This window comes from Vulpes lagopus, chromosome 5 (assembly GCF_018345385.1).
Source record: "Vulpes lagopus strain Blue_001 chromosome 5, ASM1834538v1, whole genome shotgun sequence".
Classification (NCBI taxonomy): domain Eukaryota; kingdom Metazoa; phylum Chordata; class Mammalia; order Carnivora; family Canidae; genus Vulpes; species Vulpes lagopus.
In genome coordinates this window covers 17,709,824-17,733,440 of record NC_054828.1, presented here as the reverse complement: position 1 = coordinate 17,733,440, position 23,617 = coordinate 17,709,824, and the positions used below count along the sequence as shown (strand labels likewise).

Genomic DNA, 23,617 nt, shown 5'->3' with positions numbered 1-23,617 from the left:
GTATGCAGGTGAGCGGTTTGTGGTGGGGTCAGTGTGGTGTTGGCACAGAGGATGGGCTCAGTGGAGTCGCCTCTCCCCAAGGACACACCTCCCTCCCTGGAGTCAGCTACATCCAGTGACGAGGAGATGCAGGGGGTGGTCAGCTCCCCACCAAGCTGGGACAAGTCAGAAGCACCAGACTGGGCCCGAGCTCCCCGTGGGAGGGGTGAGGCCTCTACTGGGGCTGCACTGGCCACCTATACCTGTGTCCAAGCCCGCTGGCCGTACTCTCTGGACAGGACAGAGTGCACTCCCCCATGAACTTCCTGCTTACATGTCCCTCCCTCCGAGTCTGCTTTGCCAAGAACCCAATATGTGACACGGGGTATTGTCTTAACAGAGCAATTCTAAGCCACTGGAATATCCGAGTGGCTCATGGGCCACAAACTTACACTACATTGCAGATTTCCATTCCAGAAGCTGAGAAGGAAAGTACTGTTGTGGAGGCCCTGCAACTCTGGGTCAAGGGGCTTCTTAGGCACATCAGAGATTCTTTTTTTTGTGCTAAGGACCGCTTCTTAGATTGATGTTTATAAATGTACAATAAAATACATTGGATTGCAGAGGAAACCAATTATACTGAAACATAGTTATCAAGGTGCCTGGGTGGCTCGGTGGTTAAGCATCTGACTTTTGGTTTCAGCTCAGACCATGATCTCAGGGGCCTGGGATAAAGCCCTGTGTAGGACATTCCTCTCCCTCTGGCACTCTCCCTAGTCCTGTACCACCCCCCACCCTGCTCTCATGCACGTGGGTGCACACACACCTGCACGCTCTCTCTCCAATAAATAAAATTAACATTAAAAATTTACAAAAGAAACAGTTATCAAACTATTTTAAGATATTTTTCAAACTTATCTATTCATGAGAGACACACAGAGGCAGAGACGTAGGCAGAGGGAGAAGCAGGCTCCCTGCAGGGAGCCTGATGTGGGACTTGATCCCAGGACCCTGCAGTCACGACCTGGGCCAAAGGCAGACGCTCAACCACTGAGCCACCCGGATATCCCACCAAGCTATTTTAAAATCACACTTTGGCTCCTCCCTGTTCGACAGACAGCCACATCTTCTGGTGCAGTGCCAGCCCTGTCCCTGAGACACGATGGTGAAGGTCGGAGTAAATGGATTTGTCCATATCGGGCGCCTGGTCACCAGGATTACTTTTAACTCTGGCAAAGTGGATATTGTTGCCATCAATGACCCCTTCATTGACCTCAACTACATGGTGTACATGTTCCAGAATGATTCTACCCACGGCAAATTCCACGACATGGTCAAGGCTGATAATGGGAAACTTGTCATCGGTGGGAAGTCCATCTCCATCTTCCAGGAGCAAGATCCCACCAACATCAAATGGGGTGATGCTGATGCTGAGTATGTTGTGGAGTCCACTGGGGGTCTTCACCACCATGGAGAAGGCTGGGGCTCACTTGAAGGGCGGGGCCAAGAAGGTCATCATCTCTGCTCCTTCTGTTGATGCCCCCATGTTTGTGATGAGTGTGAACCATGAGAAGTATTGACAACTCCCTCAAGATTGTCAGCAATGCCTCCTTCACCACCAACTCCTTGGCTCCTCTGGCCAAAGTCATCCATGAGAACTTCGGCATCATGGAGGGCCTCATGAACACCAACCATGCCATCACTGCCGCCCAAAAGACTGCGGATGGCCCCTCTGGGAAACTGTGGAATGATGACCAAGGGGCTGCCCAGAACATCATCCCTGCTTCCACTGATGCCACCAAGACCGTGATCCCTGAGCTGAACAGGAAGCTCACTGGCATGCCCTTCCGTGTCCCTACCTCCAACGTGTCAGTTGTGGGTCTGACCTGCCGCCTGGAGAAAGCTGCCAAATATGATGACATCAAGAAAGTGGTGAAACAGGCATTGGAGGGCCCCCTCAAGGGCAGGAGGACCAGGTTGTCTCCTGTGACTTCAACAGTGACACCCACTCTTCCACCTTCGATGCTGGGGCTGGCATTGCCCTCAATGACTACTTAGTCAATGAATTTGGCTATAGCAACCGAGTGGTGGACCTCGTGGTCCATGTGGCCTCCAAGGAGTAGGAGCCTCCTGGACCACCAACCCCAGAGAGAACAAGAGGAAGAGAGAGGCCCTCAGCTGTTGGGAAGTAGTCCCTGCCCCGAATTAATCCCCCAACAAACTGGGAATCTCTTGACCTCCAATTTCCATCCCAGACCCCCTGAGGAAGGGGAGGGGCTTGGGGAGCCCTACCTTGTCATGTATCATCAATAAAGTATGCTGTACCCAGAAAAAAAATAAAAACAGACTTATGACATATTAATATATGGCACAGAAATTATTATGATGTGATAATATAGTTAATAAAAGGCCTATCAGTGGGTCTAATAATCTAGAAGCAATGAATGTTGATATTTCAAGATATATAAAGCAGCTATAATGTGATCTGAAAATTATGTTAATGACAAAGTTACGGGGTTTATAAATACCAAGGTCAATGAAAATAAAGATGTAAGTTTTCCCTACCCAAAACCATGGACCCCCCTGAATTCAATACATGCACACCCTGAGGATTTATGACCCCACAAAAGTTAAAGAAGAATGTCTTGGTATTATAATACCTGTTATGACCCTACCACACTTCGTTCTTGATGATGTGATATAAATGTGTGTGCCAGGGACCCTGTAAGCCAGTCAGGAATCTACACTCCAGAGATGATTCTGCTTCTGAAGGGTCACACCTCAAGGCACCTGCTATAAGCTCCTCTGTTCCCCGTCTCCGTCTCCGTCTCCCATCAACACCAGGTGTCTCACTAATTAGCATAGCGAATAGCAAAAGGAGGCTTTTCTTGGTGAAATTTGTGGCTAACGACCTAACAGATGTCAGAAATGGGCTCTCATTAGTAAAATTAGGGGTATTCAAGTTTAAGGGAAAGGATGAAATGTTTTTGAGACACTCTCTCTGCTTGGCTGATTGGGCTTATGAATTCAGGGAGGTGTCCTGCACGCTCTGGGGCCTGTGTTCAGCCAGAGGGCTGCAGGCTAGCTGCTTGTCTAATAGCAACCGTGGGGCTAACAGGATCCTGCTCTGAAATTTGTCTTGTCTGATCCTCCAGAAAATATTCCCTGTAATGTGTGAGCAGACCAGCTACAAAGTTGGAGAGCTGGAATTTTACCAAGTTCATGTGGTATAAACCATTTGTTAACTGCTTGCTTATGTTAATAAATTAAATTTCATGAGATGTGGTGAATTTGGTCTGAGGTTTGCTTTCGTTCTAACCAGTAGTGAGGTTGCAGTGAAGTAGCTAACTCTTGCTCACCTCACATGTTCTGGAAAATTCTTGTTTCTATCAAAAAGAACCCAAGGGATTGTGCATGACCATATTGGCTTAGGTCAGTTGGCAATGATGACAGTTATGATGTCAAGGGTTCTGTGGCGTAAGATCATCTATCCCACCACCATTACTTTGCAGGAGACAGGTTTGAAGGCAGGAAGAGGAAGACGTATTGTCAAAGGCCTCAGAGTGAGGAAGGTGGAGCTTTGGGTTAATTACTTAATGAATGTTTAGATAATTAGCCTGGAGGGAATGAGAGGTCAGAGCTTAACCAAATGGCCCCAGAGAGAGGGTCTGTTTGGCTTGGCTGCTTCCCTAGCAGCTAATGTGGACAATTCTTGCTTTGTTGGGATGATTCCAGCCTTAACAAGCAGCCAGCAGGGCTCCCCTAAATGCTTCTCCAGAGAGAAATGAATCCTGAGGGGGGTGCAGTGAGGAGCTCTGTGTCTGCTGCGCACGCTGTATTGGGCTTCGTCAGGAACTGAAAAAAGGTTCTTTGAGTCTCTTACCTGGAAACAATGCAGGGTATTATCAGGAATGGATCAAAGTCCAAAGTAATCCTTTCTTTTTACCAGTAATCCCTTTATATGAAATTAAGTACCCATCTCAAGACTGAAGTGAAAGAAGAATATTTTAATAATATGCTGACATATCTGTCCATCACGTTATAGGACAGGGGGAGGAGGAGGGAGACAAGCAGGAAGCTGGCTCATGTCACCCCCATAAACACTTCATCCATCCAAAAACATAAACTGAAGACCCACTGTTCATCTGTTCATTCACCCACTCATGTATTCATTCAACACATGAGTCTGCCCACCTACTGTGCTCCAGGCACTGTACTAGGTGTAGGGAGGCTGAAGCCGGGGAATAATATTCTCATGGATCTTAGACTGGTGGCAGAGACAGACATTGAGCACATAATCACACAAATTTAGTATGTATCCTAATTGTAATCCTCACGGAGGAAGAAGATGGAGGATAGCATGAGAATATAAAATAAGGGGAAGGGTGACATCTCACCCAGCTTGGGATATCCAGGAGGAACTCTAGGAGGAGGTGACATGTAAATGAGGCCTAAAGGTTGCCTCAAACATTAGGAATGGTGCCTAGCAGGTAAAGGGTGTATGTGAGTGTATCATTCCATGTAGAGCTCATACAGAAGCTTTATGGTGGGAAGTGCTTGGTCAAGGCAGTGTGATTAAGGTGGAATATGAAGGTAGAGTGGTAGGAGAAGAGGTAGGGATTATGCTGGGAATACTGATATGAATTAGACACAACGGTTGTCCCCTGAGGCTCACCATCAAGTTGGAGAGATCCCTGTGAGACTGGGTGGATCATAGCAAAATAGAGATAACTACAACGGGGCTCTCAGACTTCAGAGAACAGAGTAGCTGATACTGCCTGGAGGAGTCAGGGAAGGCTACCAAGAGGAGGTGATACTTGATCTGGGTCTCGAGGATTGCACAGGAGTTTGTTAAGCCAAAAGAAAGGCAGTGGGGAAAGTATATGCAAAGGCTAGATAAGTGGTTGGAGTGCCTAGAGCATAGAATTTGCTATAGGAAATACCAAGAAACAACACAAGACCTACAATATGAGCTGAGGGCCAAACATGTATTTTTCATTTAATAGTAGTTCCAATTTGAATTTTCTCTGTATTATAGACACATTTGGTTGCAATTTTCTGATTTTAAACACTAAAAATACTGCCATCATCTTTGTTTTCTGGGCTCATAAGCAATTCAACTCTTTTTCTTGGTTGGATAGAATATTTTCAACAACCCAAAATGAAGGCTTCTGCAAATATCTTTAAAATAGTTATATTCTTGCAAATGTATTCTACACTACCCAGCTCTCAAGTCTGTGATATTTACATAACTCAGATGTCTGTGCTGGGGGCCATGACACTGATTAAGCTTTGAGGAATTTACATTTTTCTATTTGGAGACTAACTGAATCACAGAGATGATTCTCATAACCTCAAAATCCTCTTGTTGCATACATATGCCACATTGCCTAGGTCTGTCTGGGGGCTCGTTATTACTGGAATATTCACTAATCCCACTCAATTTCCAATCCATCAACAACATACCTGGTCTGCCATTTTCCACTAGTAGAGTCATGTATTTGTTTTGGTTAAATGTTAATATTTCAATTAGATTGGTTATTAACTGTGCAGTAGCGCACTCATGAATGGAGAGGGTGAGCCCCGATTTGTAGCATATGCCGCTTACTGCGATCTTAATATTCCCACCACGCTAATTTCAAGCTACCGATGTTTAACGCCTAGCTCACAAAATTCCTGAATATTTAACAATCAGCACCCAGTGGAGCTGTGTGACCTTTGTCAGTTTATTGAACAGCTTCAGTCTTGTTTCCTCATCTGGAAAATGTGGATAATAATCATACCTACTTCCTAGGTGGGTATGAATATTAAGTTGATCCATTGAAAGCACTAGCCCGAGTGCCTGTATACCTAAGAGTATACAGTCAGAAAATAATTGTTGCAGCTGTTGTAATGGTTTACAAACCCCTAATTGTTATTTACTGAATTAAGCCCCAAACAAACAAAATATTCCCCTTGATTTCAGATTATGTTTGCTGAGCTCCAGATAGGTGAGTCATGTGTAATCATTTTGCTGCGTGAGTCTTGTTTGAATAGTCAGGATTCGGTTCACTTCCATTTAGCAAAGGATAATTCTACAGTTGTTTAAAGCGTGTCCTGCTAGTAATGTTGGACTTCCATGACTTTGTCAACCAAACCAAACAAAACAAAACAAAACTTTTGCTGGGGGCAGGGGGGGATTTAAAAAAAACCCTGCTGAAAGCTTGAAAAAATGTCCCTTATGATTTTCTCTTTAATACCCAGAAAGAACTGAAATGCCTTGTTCTTTCGTGTATTTCAGAGAGAATGGAATTAACTTGCCTACTTTATGCAGCTAATAATATAGTACACTATGCTGTCAAAATAGCTTTCTAGCGACACTAGCTACAGAAGCCCTGCCTGCTTCCAGAAGCTATATTAATGGGCAGCTGCTGAAATTCTGGCAGAGAGAGCATCTGAGTTAATGGTTTTGGTGAGAGCTTCTAGATAGTTTCTTGTGATCCTTCAAGGAAAACAGACTAGGGGTGTAATAATCTTTCATTTTTGTAATAAAGTGTCAGTGTGTGTCTGGCTGCACATTACAGAATACCTAACAATGGCTGGAGCAATGAAGACATTTAATTATCTCTCATATCAAGATGTGTGCCGATAGGCAGTTCCAGATTGGTACAGTGGCTCCGTCACACCTTCTGCCTCTCCCCTGCCACACTCAGCATGCTGCCTTTGGTTCTGGGCTTATTTCTTCATGCTTACAAGGTGGCTGCTACAGCTCCAAGCATCTTGTCCTTACATGACTGTGTTCAAGAAGAGAAGTGGGGAAGGGTTGGCCACAGGGAACTCTCCTAACTTTTTTATCAGAAAGCAAAAACTCAGAAGCCCCCAAGCCGACTTCTCCTTGTATCTCACTGCAACTTGGGCATGTGGCTACCACTAGCAGCAAGGACAGATGGGAAGGACAGTATCAAACAAAGCGCAGTGGGATCACTGTGCTGGTTTAGACCAACCACGATTTATCCCTTGGTGCTTGAGGAGCTTTGGCCCCTGAACTCAAGGGTTTCAGGCTTCCTACTGGAGCAAAATTCAGGTTCTGGGGTCTGTTAGCAAGAAATGGGGATGTGCAAGGAATGCAGCAGGATCTGCCACATGCAATGAATAAATGTCACGTGTGTGACCCTCATCTGTTAAACGTGACTTTAGGCAGGTAAGCTAGCATAATGGACGCCTGATTCTGCACATCTGACATTCATTCCTCTCTCTTCTGATGAACGAACCTTGATTTTCCTTTGGAGAATTGCCTCCACTCCTGGAACACATGAAGGTCTAGACCCCCTGGGGCTTAGGGGGTCCTGGCTGCTCAGCTCCTCAGGCCTCCTGTCCACAGCTATCGTTTCATGGGTGGGGACGGGGCCCGATCTGGTTCCATAACCTCAATCCTAGGAGACTTTGGGGGTAGCTACTGCAAGGAGTAGCTTTCTTCAGGGGGTGCGGGTAGGATGGAAGCTTTACCATCTCAAGGGGAGGGGACGCCTGCCTGAGGGAAAGCCTATCAAGAAATGAAGAATGACTGGTTGCTGCCAACATTGTTTGGATGCCTCATTCCAACTGTGGCTCATCTCCTGGACTCTACACACACGATCCATTATAAGTCCCTTTGTTTTTGCAGAAAGAGCCCTAAGTTACCTTTGATGTTGAACTTCCCTGACCTCCTGGTGGAGTGTGGATCCCTCTTCCATTTTTGCCCCCATGGACCGTAGATGGGCTCTGCCATTGCATTTCTCACTGCATTGTTTTTTTCTTTACGTATACACCTGCCCCTCCCCACTAGTTTGTGAAGCTTCTCGTGGCGCAGATTACAGTGGACGAGGGCGTAGGGGCTGGAATCCTCGCTCTACCAGTTCCTAGTGTCACTACTTTGGTCAAGTCATTTAACTTCTCCAAGCCTTGACCTTCTCATTTGTAAAATGGGGAGAATAACAGCACCATGTATAGTTTCCTATGGCTGCTCTCACCAGTTACCGCAAATCTAGTGGCTTACAACAATACAACCTCACTGTTTTGCCTTACAGTTCCAGAGGTTAGAAGTCTGACATGGGCCTCACCGGGCAGAATCAAGAGGCAGGCCGAGCTGGGTTTCCTCTGGAGGCGCCAGGAAAATCCGTGTCCTTGCCTCTCCCAACTTCCAGAGACAGCACACACTCCTTGGTTTGGGGCTCCCTTTTCCTGTCTTCAAAGCCAGCAAGGGCAGGCAGTCCTTCTCCCAGTGTGTCCCTCTGACCTTGTTATCTTTGTCACTTGTCCTCTGATGCTGACTTTCCTGCCTCCTCTTCCTATTTGAAGGATCTTGTGAGTACTTGGGTCCCACCTGGACAACCTCTCTGTTTCAAGGTCAGCTGTTAGCAACCTTCATTCCATCTGCAACTTTAATTCCCCCTGCAACTTTAATTCCCCTCATCACCTAATCTAACATAATTTTAAGTAATGTAACATATTCACAAGTTCCAGGAATTCAGATGCAGACTTTGGGGGTCTGTTACCCCACACCATATCTTACTTTTTTTTTTTTTTAAGGTTTAAATGAGATAGTTCGTGTGTGGTGGTACATAGCAAGTGCTCAATAAACATTGGCTATTATTTCTGTTTTCCCAGGGTTTGGAATATAGTGGGATCTTATAGTAGCTGATCCTCCCCTTGAGAAGTGGATCTGTGTCCTCTCTCTTTTAAAGATTGATTGATTTTGAGAGGAAGGGAGAGGAGTAGAGGGAAAGGGAGAGAGAGAATCTCCAGCAGACTCCATGCTGAGCACGAACCCATGGGATCATGACCTGAGCTGAAATCAAGAGTTGGATGCTCAGGGGATCCCTGGGTGGCTCAGCGGTTTAGCGCCTGCCTTTGGCCCAGAGCGTGATCCTGGAGTCCCGGGATCGAGTCCCACATCGGGCTCCCAGAATGGAGCCTGTCTCTCCCTCCTCATGTGTCTCTGCCTCTCTCTCTCTCTCTATGTCTATCATAAATAAATAAAACTTAAAAAAAAAAAAAAAGAGTTGGATGCTCAACCTATTAGCCACCCAGGAGCCCCTAATGTCCCATCTCTCAAACCTGGGCTGTGGGATGGCTTGTCCAATAAACTATGGTGGAAATGACACTGTCAGTTTTGAGTCCCAGGCCTTAGGAAGCTGGCATCTTCTGTTTTCTATCTTGTGGGATACTGGCTCTGGAAGCCCAGCCAGCATGCTGTGAGGAAGCCCAAGCTGCCTTCCTGGAGAGACCCGCATGGAGAGGGCCCGACAGCCAGCACCAGCCTGATAGCTGTGGGAATCCATCTTAGAAGGAGACCCTTGAGCCTGGTGGAGCTATCCCAGTGGATGCTGCCAGAGCAGTGACAAGCTGCCCAGCAGAGCCCTGCCCAAACTGCAGATTAGTGAAGCAGTGAGATGATTATTGTCATGTAAAGCCATTGACCTTGGGGTGATTGGTGGTACAGCAACAGATAACAAAACAAGGCTCAAAAAATTATTCAGGAAATCACTAAGGAAATGAACCAACAGGACTTAAAGACAGAAAACAATATACTGTAAAAGATCCATGTGCCTTTCACCCACAAATCGTTTCAAAGCTCCTGAAGCATCTTCAAAAGGGCCATGAGCAATGACATCTTTCCAAATGACTCATGCCCAGCCACACTTGCACCTGATACCGACCAACTGAATTCAAGGATGACCACTTTGCTGCACTGGCTGGAGGTATGGACATGGCCTCTGTGGGGTGAGGTTACTTGCAAAGGAAGAGTCCAGACATCACTCTGCTGCAGTGTCTATTCCCATGCCCATCCCCACCCCCAGGGATTGGGTTTCCAGGATAGGAGGATTATTTCCCACCCAGACCTGGAATCAGACAGGATGACATTCCCAATTACATCCCTCCCAAGTCTGCTGAGGGGAGAGCTCGGAAGCTCTTTTAGAGGAAAAAGGCATTAAGAATGCAACATTAAGATCTTGATTTATAACATTCACATCTACCTGTCAGTCTCCTTGGATACGCCTCTCAATTGCAGGGTACAGATTGTGGTTAGGAATTCTGCTCACATGCTGGGGTTGGTTGCTGCATAATTAGGCATAGAAGAGCCACCCAAGGAAAGTGGAGAAAGATGATTATTCTCCACTGGACGGTTAGGGAGGAGTCTCAAGGACCTCAGGGTCTTAAAGAGGCCTCAGATCAAATTGCTGCTCTTTGCCTTCTCTTTCTACCAAAGCATAAGGTTTTGCTGCTTGCAGGAGTTTGTCAGAACACTCTTCTTTATTATTGGTGAGGTGGCTGTCATCGAGTGGCCTAGATCCAACCAAATGGCACATAATCCATACATGCCCTCCCTCGCTCTGCATTAGGTGAAGCAGCCTCATTCACCCGCATTCACAAATCACCTACCCAGGCCTGGGCAAATGCAAGGCTAGGCTACTATAGCAGGTCCAATAGTGTCCTCTCAAAATTCACATCCACCTGGGACCTCCAAATGTGACTTTATTTGAAAACAAGGTCTTTGCGGAGGTAGTTGGTTGAGATGAGATCTCACTGGATTAGTGCAGGCCCCAGAGCTAATCACTGTCATCCTTAGAAAGAGAGGAGAGGACACAGAGAGAAACTCCTGGAAAGATGGAGACAGAGATTGGAGGGATGTATCTGCAAGTCAACGAACACACCAAGGATTTCTGGCAACCACCAGAAGCTAAGAGAGAGACCTGGGATGGATTCTCCCTCAGAGCCTCCAAAAGAAACCAACCCTGGAGGCACCTCGATTTCAGGCTCATAGCCTCTTGAAGAGTGAGAGAACGAGCCTCCCAGTTTGTGGTAGTTTGTTATGGCAGCTTCAAGAACTAATGCAGCCATCGGGACGGTGATGTCCTAGGTGGGTTGCAGAGTGCGAGAGGGAGAAGCAGAGCCTCAGATGCACTGGTTCTCCCCCAACTTTCAGGGTTTGAGGGGGGATTCATTCACGTGAAGCCTGGAAGTGAGCTGAGAAGTGTCTGCCCTCCCCCAGCACCACGGCTAACAAAAATCACACCAAAGCCTTAATTAACGCTTTCATTCTAAGCTGGAGTCCTTATGTAATGAACATTTATCCTGTCCTCTCTCTTTGTCAGAAAAATAAACAACCTTATCTCAAGTATTTAATCAAATCATAACCATGTCCAAAGGTGATTATAACCATGTGCAGATTGTTTTATCTGCAGCTTAACGCGTACACAGTTGGTCTTGAGAGCTGTGACCCCCACTGTTCAAAATGGCATGCTAGGGACTTCTGTGGCCCCCATTCCCCTGGGTTCATGGGGCTACAATGACTAAGGCAGGAACAGCCACTACGAAATGTTATATTTTCAACCACAAGTCTGCATAGGGCCTTTCAAGCAAGCAGAATACACATTTGCCTTAGAAGCTATTTAATCAAGTTTCATGTAGGCCACTGACCTTGGGGTCATTGGTGGTACAGCAACAGATAACAAAACAAGGCTTAAAAAAATTGAGCCAGGCTGAGGGCAGAGCCAACCCATCCGAGAATGGAGCCAGGTCACATTGCCTGAGGCCTGGATGAGGCTGTGCCTGAAACCATTCTTATTTACCACATTTTTTTTAAAGCAGACATCCATAGCGAAAGCTGAGTGATCATAAGCCTCAGATCACAGCCTTTGATTCAAAATCTATTTGCTTATTTCCAATAACTCCTACATCTTCCTTCTTTTCCCCATCTCTTCTGTTGTGTGGTGATCTTCTTGTATTTAACATGGGACTTTATATCCTTTGTTGTATTTTTCATTTACACAAATGACTTTGTCGTGTTTTGCTCTTTCTCTTACTTTTTTTACTGAGTACCACATTTTTAAGGTCTGTACATGATGCTGTGGGCACCATATCATCCATTACTTCTCGTCACTTCATACTTCTCCATGCTGTGTGTTTACTTCACCCATCCCCTTGCCATAAAATATACCACAGTGAACATGCCTTATGAATCCCCTGGGGGTGCTAGGCAAGAATTTCCTCGAGTCATAATAATAGCAGTGGGATTGCTAGGTCCTGAAGCAAGGAAAGGGGACACATAATTTGACTAAGTAATGGCTGACTTCTCTGGGTAATAGGTGTCTCAGTCTACCTTCTCTACAACAGTGCCAGAAAGTTCCCATAGCTCTTTGTTCCCATCAGCACCGAGCATTATCCAGTTTTCTAATATCTGCCAGTCAAATAAAAGTAATATTTCATGTTTTAAAATTGGCATTTCTCTGATTACTAATAATTGTGAACATTTCTTCATATATCTGTAAGTATTTGGTTACCTCTTCTACAAACTACCTGTTCATACTCTTTGCCCATTTCTTCTTTTGATTTGCAAGGATTCCTTATATATTATAAATATATGCAAATATAAATACATATAAATATATTATAAATATTAACCTTTGGTTTCAGAAATTAAAAATATTTCTCCCCTTCTTTCATCTGTTCATTAATTTTGCCCGTAGTATCCTGTGTAAATCAGAAATCCTTAGTTTTAAAGTCTTTGTAGTAGGCAGAAGTCTGAAGATGTCCCTTCAAGATTCCTGTCCCCTGATTATCCAAACACAATCAAGGTACTGCAATGGAGGCACTTTGCAGGTGTGATTCAGGTAATGGACTGTGTTAGTCCATTCTGGCTGCTATAACAAAATATCATAGATGGGGTGGCTTACACATTTGTTGTCCTATACAAAGAAATTTATTTCACACAGTATGGGAGACTGTGAAATCCAAGATCAAGATTCCAGCAGATTTAGTGTCTGGTGAGATCCACTTTCTAGTTCAAACATGGCATCTTTCAGCTGTCAAGGGAGGGTCAAGGTTGCTCTCTAGAAGCCTCTTTAAAAAAAAAATCTAAGGACACCTGGGTGTTTCAGCGGTTGAGCATCTACCTTCAGCTCAGGCCTGATCCCGGGGTCCTGGGATCCAGTCCCACGTCGGGCTCCCAGCAGGGAGCCTGCTTCTCCCTCTGCCTGTGTCTCTGCCTCTCTCTGTGTGTCTGTCATGAATAAATAAAATAAAATCTTTTTAAAAATTTAAAAATTTAAAAAGAAAAAGAAATCTCTTTTATAGGGGCATGAATCCCATTCATGAAGGCTCCATCGTCACAATCTAATCACCTCCCAATGAGGTTTCAGTGAAATTGGAGAGGGGGGATAGAATCATTCAGATCTTAGCACAGACCCCTAAATAGGAAGATAATCCTGGCTTATCTGGGCGAGCCCAATCTAAACACTTGTGTCCTTAAAAACAGAGATATTTCCCTGGCTGATGTCAGAGGGAGACAAGAGAAGAAATGAAATCGGTCAGAGAGATATCAGTCATGAGACAAACTTGGCTCTATGTTGCTGGTTTGAAAGACAGAGGAAGGAGGCTAAGGTGGATGGGGCCTCTAGAAGCTGAGAAGGACCCCCCAGCTGACGGCCAGTGAGAAAATGGAGAACTCAGTTCCACAATTGCATGGAACTGAACTCTGCCAACAATTTGAATGAGTCTGGAAACAGATTCTCCTCCAGAGTCTCCAGAAAATAACTGAGGCCAGTTTGGTGGGAGCCTAAACCAAGTAGCTAGCTGAGCTCACTGGACTTCCGCCCAGAAGAACAGTGAGGTAATAAATGAATGCTGGTTGAAGTCAGTAAATTTGTGGTAATTTGTTATGGCAACAATAGGAAACTAATTAGCTAATTAATAGCTAAACTAATAGCTAAACTATTAGCTAACTAATCAGATTTATCAGTCTTTTGTCTTATGATTTGTGTTTGCTTTTGAACTTTTCTTTCATTTTTATTGAGATATAATTGACACAAACACTGTGTAATTTTTTATTGAGATATAATTGACATAAACACTGCATAATGACATGACTTCCAAAGATTATGAAATGATTACCACAAATAGTTAATATCCATCATCTCATATAGTTACAAAAAAAGGGAAGAAAGAACTTACTTGTGCTGAGAACTTTTAGGATTTATTTTCTTAGCACACAGCAACGTTAACTATGGTCCTCATGTTGTGCCTTCCATCTCCAGTACTCATTTATCTTAAAACTGGGAGTTTGAACTTTTGATGCCTTAATTCAGTTCCTCCTCCCTCTCCCACTCCTCTTGCTGTCTCCAACCACCACAAGTCTGATCTTTTTTCTCGGTTTAGTTTTGTTTTTTATCAAGATTCTGCATATAAGTGATATCATACAAAATTGTCTTTCTCTGTCTGACTTATTTCACTTAGTATAATGCCCTCAAAGTCCATCCATGTTGTCACAAATGGTGGGATTTCCTTCTTTTTTGTTGCTGAATATTATTCCACTGTGTGGGTGTGGGTGTGTATGCATAATATATACACTATATATATCATATTTTTTAAGTAGGCATGGAGCCCAACAAGGGGCTTGAACTCATGACCCTGAAATCAATACCTGCACTGAGATCAATCGTTGGATCTTAACCAACTGAGCCACCCAGTTTCCCCTGTACCACATTTTCTTAATCCATTCATCTTTTGATGGACACCTGGGTTGTTTCTATGTCTTGGCTACTGTAAATAATGCTATGGTGAATGTGAGGGTGCAGATATCTCTTTGACATATTGATTTTGTTTCCTTAGAGTATATATCCAGGAGTCGAATTGATGGATCTGATTTTTCTTTTTAATTTCTTCCTCACTTTATACAGGTATGCATTCTAAGTGGGTGGGTGGAGTGATCAACCCAAGAGGCAAAAGTTGGTTCTTGGGGGATGAAAAAACTTAGTTCTTTTTATATATAAAGCATATATATATATATACATATATATATGTAATTATTTATTTATATGTATTATTTATATGTATATTATATATATATATAAAATCAATATAACTGTGGTATTAAAGTTTCCCTGGGGTGAAGGTAGGTGTTATAATTAGGGGAAAAAATGTCTAAGAAAATGACCTTAGGAAGTGGTAATAGAAAAAGGTTGAAAAACATTGGCCCATGTCACAGTGGTATTCTGTATGTAAAAAAATTAATTCTGAGGCAACCTGGGGGGCTCAGTCGGTTGAGCATCTGCTTTCAGCTCAGGTATGATCTCAAGGTCTTGGGATAGAGCCCCATATTGGGCTTCCTCAGTGGAGAGTCTGCTTCTCCTTCTCCCTCTTCCCCTCTCCCATTTCCTCTCCCCATTCATGCTCACCCTTGTGCTCTTTGTCTCAAATAAATAAGACCATAAAAAAATAATTCTAGTGGCACCCGGGTGGCTAAATCATTTGAGTGTCGGACTTGTGATTTTTGCTCAGGTCATGATCTCATAGGTCCTGGCTCCAAGCTCAGCTAGGAGTTTACCTGAGATTTTCTCCCTCTGCCCTGCCCCTCACTCCCTCTCTCTCTCTCTCTCACAAATAAATAAATAAATCTTTAAAAATTAATTCTATAATTTTAGTTTTCATAGTGAGGTCTTTATATAGAATTTTAGTGAGTTCCTCTGAAGCATCCATATGGAATTTTCGTTGGGATTACATTGAATTTATAGGTTAATTTGGAGGGAATTGACAATTTTAAATATTTATTTATTTATTTATGATAGTCACAGAGAGAGAGAGAGAGAGAGGCAGAGACATAGGCAGAGGGAGAAGCAGGCTCCATGCACCAGGAGCCCGATGTGGGACTCGATCCCGGGTCTCCAGGATCGCGCCCTGGGCCAAAGGCAGGTGCCGAACTGCTGCGCCACCCAGGGATCCCCGACAATTTTATAATATTAATCATATTATTAAGAACACAAAAAGTCACTTCACTTCTTCAGATAATCTTCTGTATCTTTTATTAGAGCTTTAAGGTTTTTTCCACAGAGGTCTTATGTATTCTTTGTTATTTCCAAGACATCTAAAATACCTATGACTGTTGTGAACGGTATCTTATTTTTATTTTTGCACTTATTCAAATGTATGATGCATCCCAATTTCAGAGACATTAAAATGTGGAAAAAATGTGTGTCTTAAAGTTATTTTCTTCTATTGATTTATTGCTGGTGTAGAAAAATGCTACTGATTTTTATGGGCTAATCTTGTATCAGGCAACATTGCTTATAAATTCTAATAATCTGTCTGTTGATCTCGTTGGTTTTTCTAAGTTAATGATGACAGTTTTATCTCTTCCCTTCCAATTTTTACACCATTTCCTTTTTTATTTCTAGCATGGGCTATGACCTGTAGTACTATGTAATCATTAGTGGTGATAGTCCACTGCAAACTTTCAGTTTATGGATCAGTAAGTGATTTTTCTTAAATCAGTGTGCTTGGGGTTTCTGAAATTTACAATCCAAGGACCTTAACTGATATGAAGTAACTTTTTCCAAGGATCCTGAGTGCAGAACTATAGCCAATTCATTTTTTTTGTTAAGATTTTATTTATTTATTCATGAGAGAGAGAGAGAGGCAGAGACACAGGGAGAAGCAGGCTCCATGCAGGGAGCCTGAGGTGGGACGCGATCCCGGGACTCCAGGATCACGCCCTGGGCCAAAGGCAGCGCTAAACCGCTGAGCCACATGGGCTGCCCCTATAGCCAATTCTTAAAGGAATCTAAATGTTTCAGTGTATACCACTGGGTAAAATACGCAGTGACTTAACGTCGCCTGGGTTTGTGGGATGAAAGCAAATGCTCTTAGAAAGGGGTGTGGGCAGGAAGAGAATAATTGGTGGGTTTAGTAGCGCCATAATAATAATTAAGATAATTACAAAGATAATGATGATCCTTCCATCTTTATGACTTCACGTTTTCAAAGTAATTCTTTATCTCATTTGATTCTTGGGATAGTCCTATGAGGTTGGGTAGGAAAAGTATCATTGTCTACATTTTGCACAGGAGTAAAGGAGATCTTTGTTTTCTTCTTGGTCCGTGGATAGCTTCTTGGGAACTGGCTTACTAGGGCAAGGGGAGTAGGGCCATGGGGTAGGGGAGTCCCTGGATCAAGTACAGCTGGGAGGGTTGTTTATTCAAGACAGTCTGCCAATCATGACTCAGATTAAGAACTCCAAATGAGGGGCCCTTGGGTGGCTCAGCGGTTGAACGTCTGCCTTTGGCTCAGGTCACGATCCTGGGGTCCTGGGATCAAGTCCTGCATTGGGCTCCCCCACAGGGAGCCTGGTTCTCCTCCCTCTGCCTGTGTCTCTGCCTCTCTCTGTGTGTCTCATCAATCAATCTTTAAAAAAAAAAAAAAAAAGCTCCAAATGAGAAAATGCACAGCGTCATTAAGAGTGTTGTCTCTGAACCGTAAAGAAGGTTCAGGTAAATGGTCTAGAATGAAGACTTTGAACCAGAGTTTTTTTTTTTTTTTAGTTTTTATTTATTTATGATAGTCACAGAGATAGAGAGAGAGAGGCAGAGGCACAGGGAGAAGCAGGCTCCATGCACCGGGAGCCCGACGTGGGATTCGATCCCGGGTCTCCAGGATCGCGCCCTGGGCCAAAGGCAGGCGCCAAACCGCTGCGCCACCCAGGGATCCCGCGAACCAGAGTTTCTAAACTAGGTTTCTGTAGAACTCAGTTCTGTGAGAATTTGTGGTCAACAAGAAAAAGCACACATATTTAACATTTTATGTCTGCACTCTGCTAGCATTTGCAATAAATGATGCTGATGGAACAGCCCCAATCACATAACAGTTTTGTGAAAGGTTCTTCGGCGCCTGTATCAGAGTTCCACTAGAGAAACAGAACCAGCAGGAGATAACGTGTGAAGAGATTTATTGCAAGGAACAGGCTCAAGCAGTTGTGGGAACTGCCTAGGCAAGTCTGACGTCCATAGGGCAGGCCTTGAAGAAGTCCGCACGAGCGGAAGCTGCTGTTCAGAGCAGAATTTCTCCTTCCTGAGGAAAGCCTCAATTCGGCTCTGAAAGCCTTTAAACTGATTGAATCAGCCCATCCAGATTAGCCAGGATAATCTTCCTTCTTTAAAGTAAACTGATTATACACTTTAATCACACCTACAAAATACTTTCAAGCAAGACTTAGATTAGTGTTTGATTCAATAATGAGGACTGTTACAACAACAGTCCTAACAAAGTTGACCCAGAAAACCTACCACCCCAGCCCCTGCAGGAGTGTAGAGTTGTTTCATGTTCATCTCTTGAGCCCATTCCCAGCTGTTGAGTCAAGGGCAGCTGAAAGCTAGTGAGCTCTGAATTACCCAGGGGTGCGGTGGGGGGTTAGGGAGGGGGGACTGCAGGTGGATGACATCAGCTCCTCCCTCCCGAATGACCTCTCCCAGCCATCCTTAACTGCTGCTGCCTGGCTTAGAGGAGCAAACAAATGCAACAGGGGTCAGATAGAAAATCAGAGAGAATATATCAGATGGAAAAAGGAATTCCCACCCACTGTGCCTCAGCCACCCCACCTGCCTGCCTCTCCACTTCCATTGTAAACACTGCAAAACATAGACTGTGAGGAGAGAATTGCATTGTGAATTATTGCATGCATTCAGTTTTCTTGTTTATTTATCAGCACTTCTACTTTATATTTTATTAATGTTTGTGTTTTATAAACTCTTTTTGAGAGTAGGGTGGTGAGTTTCCAAGAGGAGGTGTGATGCGTAAGAGGAGAGCTCTGGGTCCAGGACTTGGATAGTCCTGATGAGGTTAGGGATGGGGCAGCACAAGGATGACCTGAAAACGGAAGTCACCGACTGGCAAGGAATCACGGTTTTCTGAGATCTTTCACTTCACTGGTCGAACGAGGGACACAAGAGACGCTATTCTTTACCATGGAAGCCACTCATATCCATGGGCTTTCCTCAGGCCGGTAATCCACGGGGTCCTGTTCCATTGTACTCCTGTGGGGCACACAACTTGCAGATGCAGAGGTGGCATGGCCCCTTGAAAAGACACAGAACCACAGGCCATGGCCACTTGAGAAGGAAAGGGCTGGTCATTTAAATGGTTATTAGAATCACAAGCAGAGTAAAGCCTTTGAGGAAAAAGTCACTCAGGTGCAGGAAGCAAATTACCTCGCTGCAGAACTTAATGCCCAGAAGACGAAAGGCCACACAGTTTGTGCAAACCTAATAAAGCCAGTAAAATTTTCGTGAGTAAAACGCCAAGATAAGATGTAGTATGAAGATTCGGGAAAGTTCCACCTCAAAGACTTCAATCAAGTCAATGTACTGATACATGTTACACGATGTTGAAGAGGTTTGCATAAGAAACTACAAATAGCAGGGCACCTGGGTGGCTCAGTGGTTGAGCATCTGCCTTTGGCTCAGGTTGTGATCCCAGGGTTCTGGGATCGAGTTCCTCATTGGGTTCCCCATGGGGAGCCTACTTCTCCCTCTGCCTGTGTCTCTGCCTCTCTCTCTCTGTGTGTGTCTCTCATGAATAAATAAATAAAATCTATACATATAAAAAAAAGAAGTTACAAATAGCTTCTTCATCCAGGGGGGTATGTCCATATGTTTCACTAAAACGTGTCCTGGTGTAGTGTTTGGAAGATTTATAAATGATGAAATCCAAGAGCAGTTTTCCTGCTGCAAAGAGTTGTCCCAAACAAGTAAAGGCCGATATAAACATATATGCATATATATATTTATATGTATATTTTTTCATTACAGCTTTGTTGAGGTATAATTGACAAGCAACAAATGGCATAATTTGATGAGTTTTGACATAACTTGTACATTTGTGAAACTATCACCAGAATCAAGATAATGAGGACATCTATCACCCCTAAAATCTTTCTTATAGCTTGGTGTAATCTGTTTCTCTCTGTTCCCCATCCTGTGCCAAGGGGAAAAAACACCAATCTGCCTTCAGCCACCACAGACAAGTTTGCATTTTCCAGAACCTAATATAATGTAATCATACAGTATGTATTCTTTGTGGCTACTTCTTTCATGCAGCATGATTATTTGAGATGATGGAATCATCCTGTTGTATATCCATAATTTCTTTTCGTGGCTGAGCCATATTCCATTGTATGTTTCATTTCTTTTGGGTAAATATTTAGAAGTGGAATGGCTGGGTCATATGTTAGGTATATGTTTGACTTTATAAGAAACTGCCAAACTGTTTTTACAAAGTGGTTGTACCACATTATATATACCACTTGCAGACATTGAGAGTCCCGGTTGCTTGGCATCTTTGCCAATACTTGATACCATCAGTCTTTTTAATTTAGCCATTCTGGTGGTGTGTGGTGTTACCTTATTGTGGTTTTATTTATTTGTTTTAAGAGATTTTATTCATTTATTCATGCGAGACACACAGAGAGGCAGAGACACAGGCAGAGGGAGAAGCAGGCTCCCTGCTGGGAGCCCAATGTGGGACTGGATCCCAGGACCCTGGGATCATGACCTGAGCTGAAGGCAGACACTCAACCACTGAGCCACCCAAGCATCCCCTCACTGTGGTTTTCATTTGTATTTCCTTAATGATAAGTAATGTTGAGCATCTTCTAAGTGCATATTTTGCCATCCGTATCATTTCCTTGGTGAAGTATTTGTTTAAATACTTGTCCATTAGGTGTATTAGGTTTACCTTCTTATTGAGTTGTAAGCACTCTTTATATTCTAGATACAAGCCCTTTGCCAGTTCTGTGTTTTGCAAATATTTTCTGTCTAGCAGGGCTTATATTTTTATTTCACGGCTGTCTTTTGAAGAGCAAAAATTTTAAATTCTGGTGAAGCCCAATTTGTTGAAGTTTTTTTTTTCTTTTTTGTGTTCTATTTAAGAAATCTTTGCTACGCCCAAGGCCATTAGGGTTTTTTTCTAATGTTTTTGTCTAGAAATTTAATATACTTCATGCTGGATTTTCATATCTGAAAACAAATGATCTGTCTTGGAGGAATTCTTTTGACATCTGTAGGAAAGATACCCCATCCATGGTTGACTCCAGGAAAGGTTTTGCCTCTCTTATAAAACAGAAAATATGGATATTGTCACAACATACTTTTTCTTCCTCGAGATCTGATGTTATCAAAAACTTGGTGATGAACTGAGGAGATGCCAGTTGAGGATACAAAAATAGTAAACTTTTTTAAACAAAGATGAATTTATTCAAGATTATTTAACTATCACATGACAATCTGAGGTGAGGAAGAAGGACTTCTTTCCTCTGGGAACTCCTAATCTTGAGATCCAGCTGCCATGTAAGGAGAGCCTCTTGCTATTTGGAGAGAGATTGAGAGAGAGAGAGAGAGAGAGAGAGAGAGACCCGGCCTTCCAGTCATCCCGCCTGGGGTGCCAGACACATCAGGGAAGCCACTTTGGATGTTCCAGCCTCCATTTCCCTGAAACCACATGAGAGATGTCAAGTGACACCAGCAGAGATGACCTAGCTGGTCAGCCAACAGAATTGTGAGAGAAGTAAGTCAACCTCTGCCTCCCTCTCTGGCCCTGTGGCCCATCCCAGCCCCCTCCACGTTCAGCCAGACCCATCTTCATGGTGCTCAGAGCAGGGGGGCGGTGGTGGGTTAGAGGCGTGGACTCCTACTCCCCTCTGCACCCTGCCTTGGAATTAGTTTCACTGCACCCATCATAACTTTTGTGCCATTTATCTAGAAAACCCTGGCTCCCAGGTGTTTTGTGAGTGAAAACCACCTGAGGCAGATTCCTGAGCCATGAAGCCCTGTGTCCTGCCTCAGTAGCTCTTGGCTGACTGAGGAGGGTGGGGGTGTTTGCGTGGGGATGCTTGTGACCTGAGACATGGGGGGACTGTGCTTGGGCAAACTCTGCCCTGGTCTCACAAGGCTCTCCTTTCTGGGTCACAAGTTGATCTTGATGAGTCAAAACATGAATGTGCATGAGAATGTGTGTGAGCGGGTGTGTGTGGTGTGTGAGTCCATGGGGAACATGTGGGTGTGTGAGCCTGTGACTGTCAGCAAGTGAGCGATATGAGTATGTAAGTGTGAACACATGACCGTGCGGGTGTGAGTGTGTCAGTGTGGACCTGGCACTGTGCATGTGGGAAGGGGTGATCTTGGACCCGGGGTGGGCCACAGAGGTGGGGCAGGCAGGGGAGGGGCATAGGTGCCCCGGGGGAGGGTGCTTCAGGCTGGGAGCTGCTGACTCGATGGCAGTGGTGGCCGGCGGTGCCCGGCAGCTACTTTGCTTTTCCTAGGAACACATGCACCTGTGCTTTGGGCTGAGCCCAGAAGCCTCACGTTATAAGAAGGTGTCCTGTGTGGAAAATGGGCAAAGAAAGCCATCTGGCCTGGGAAGGCATCTGGGCTGGAGCGTGGCGGGTGGCTGAGCCCCCCAAGGTGCCCGCAGCCCCTGCCAGCCTGTGGCCTGTGGCCACGCTCGTAACCTGCCTGGGCGCTGGGAGATCTCCTCTGGAGTAGTACCATCCTGCCTCTCTTCTAGCAAACTCCTGGCACCTGAGCTGGGCATGAGACATGCTGTGCTTTTCAGAAGTCTCCACTGCTATTCAGAAAAGTCACAGACATAATAATAGTAGTAATAATACTTACTAGCATTTACTGAACGTAGGTCTCTGTTCCAGACACCACGCTTTAAGTGCTTCTGGGGCCTTAGCTCATTGAATTTCAACCTGAGCGATCATAGACATCTGGAATACTGATCCTGAAATTAACATTTAAAGCAAAGGGTAAATATCCCTGCTTAAGACAAAACTTTTACATGAAAATATTGAGGAAAATGCACAAACCCTAAGTGTGCACTCGGATAAGTCAGCACAGGTGAGCACACCTGTGTAAGTACAACCAGGTGAAGAAATAGAGCTTTCCCAGTTCCTGGGACACCCCTTGCGATCCTGCCCACCCACTGGCTCCTGCCCATTTCCCAAAGGGAATTTGCATCCTGCCCTCCAATGCCTGCATTAGGTTCGCCTGTTTATAAAGGATCTGCGAAGCAGATAGTAGGTTGTTTTTTGTGTGTCTGGTTTTTCTCCCTTGACATTGTGCTTTTGAGAATCAGCCATGTGGTTGCATGTGGCAGTGCTTCCCTCTTTCATTTTCTTTGCTATAGACTGTTCCACATGCCACTGTGCCACATTTTATGTAGCCATTCTGCCGTTGACAGATTGTTTTATTTATTTTTTCTCATTTGGGCTGTTATAAAAAAATGCCTAGGTAGCTCTACTTTTTATTGTTTGGTTTAAGGAACTATTATTATATGTCCCTATTCCACTCACTGTCTAATGTGCTAGATTCAAATCCCAGATGGACTATTTACCCCTCTGTCAACTTCAGGAAAATTCCTTAACCTCTTTGATGCTTGTTTTTCTTTGGTAGTAAAAACAAGGCCGGTGTGATGGAATAAAGAAGATCTCCTAGGACCGCGGGGAAGGGTCAGATAAGGCCCTTCCTTGACTCCTCCGGGGATGGCTGTGAGAGTAGAGGAGGTAATTCCTCTGACAAGCTCCGTGACATGCTCAGAACCCAAACAACAGGCCCCTGTCTGGGTATTCATATTGGCGGAAAGAAAAAATAAATAAATAATTATTCCTGGAAAATAAGACTATAAACTAACTAAAATAGTTTTCTTATCAAGACTAACAGCTTGGTTGGGAAAACCCCCACACCTTGGCTAGCATCAAGCCAGAAGCTATTGTATCGTATTTTGTTTGCCCAACCCCAGGCAGCTCCCAGTTTTGCAAGACTCACTTCAAACCATCATCTCCAGCCCTATGCCC

General features: G+C 44.2%; 1 pseudogene; it reads left to right on the top strand.

The window, feature by feature from the left end:
* Positions 1-1,141: 1,141 nt before the first annotated feature.
* On the top strand, positions 1,142-2,102 carry LOC121492137 (annotated as a pseudogene).
* The last annotated feature ends 21,515 nt before the right edge of the window (positions 2,103-23,617 follow it).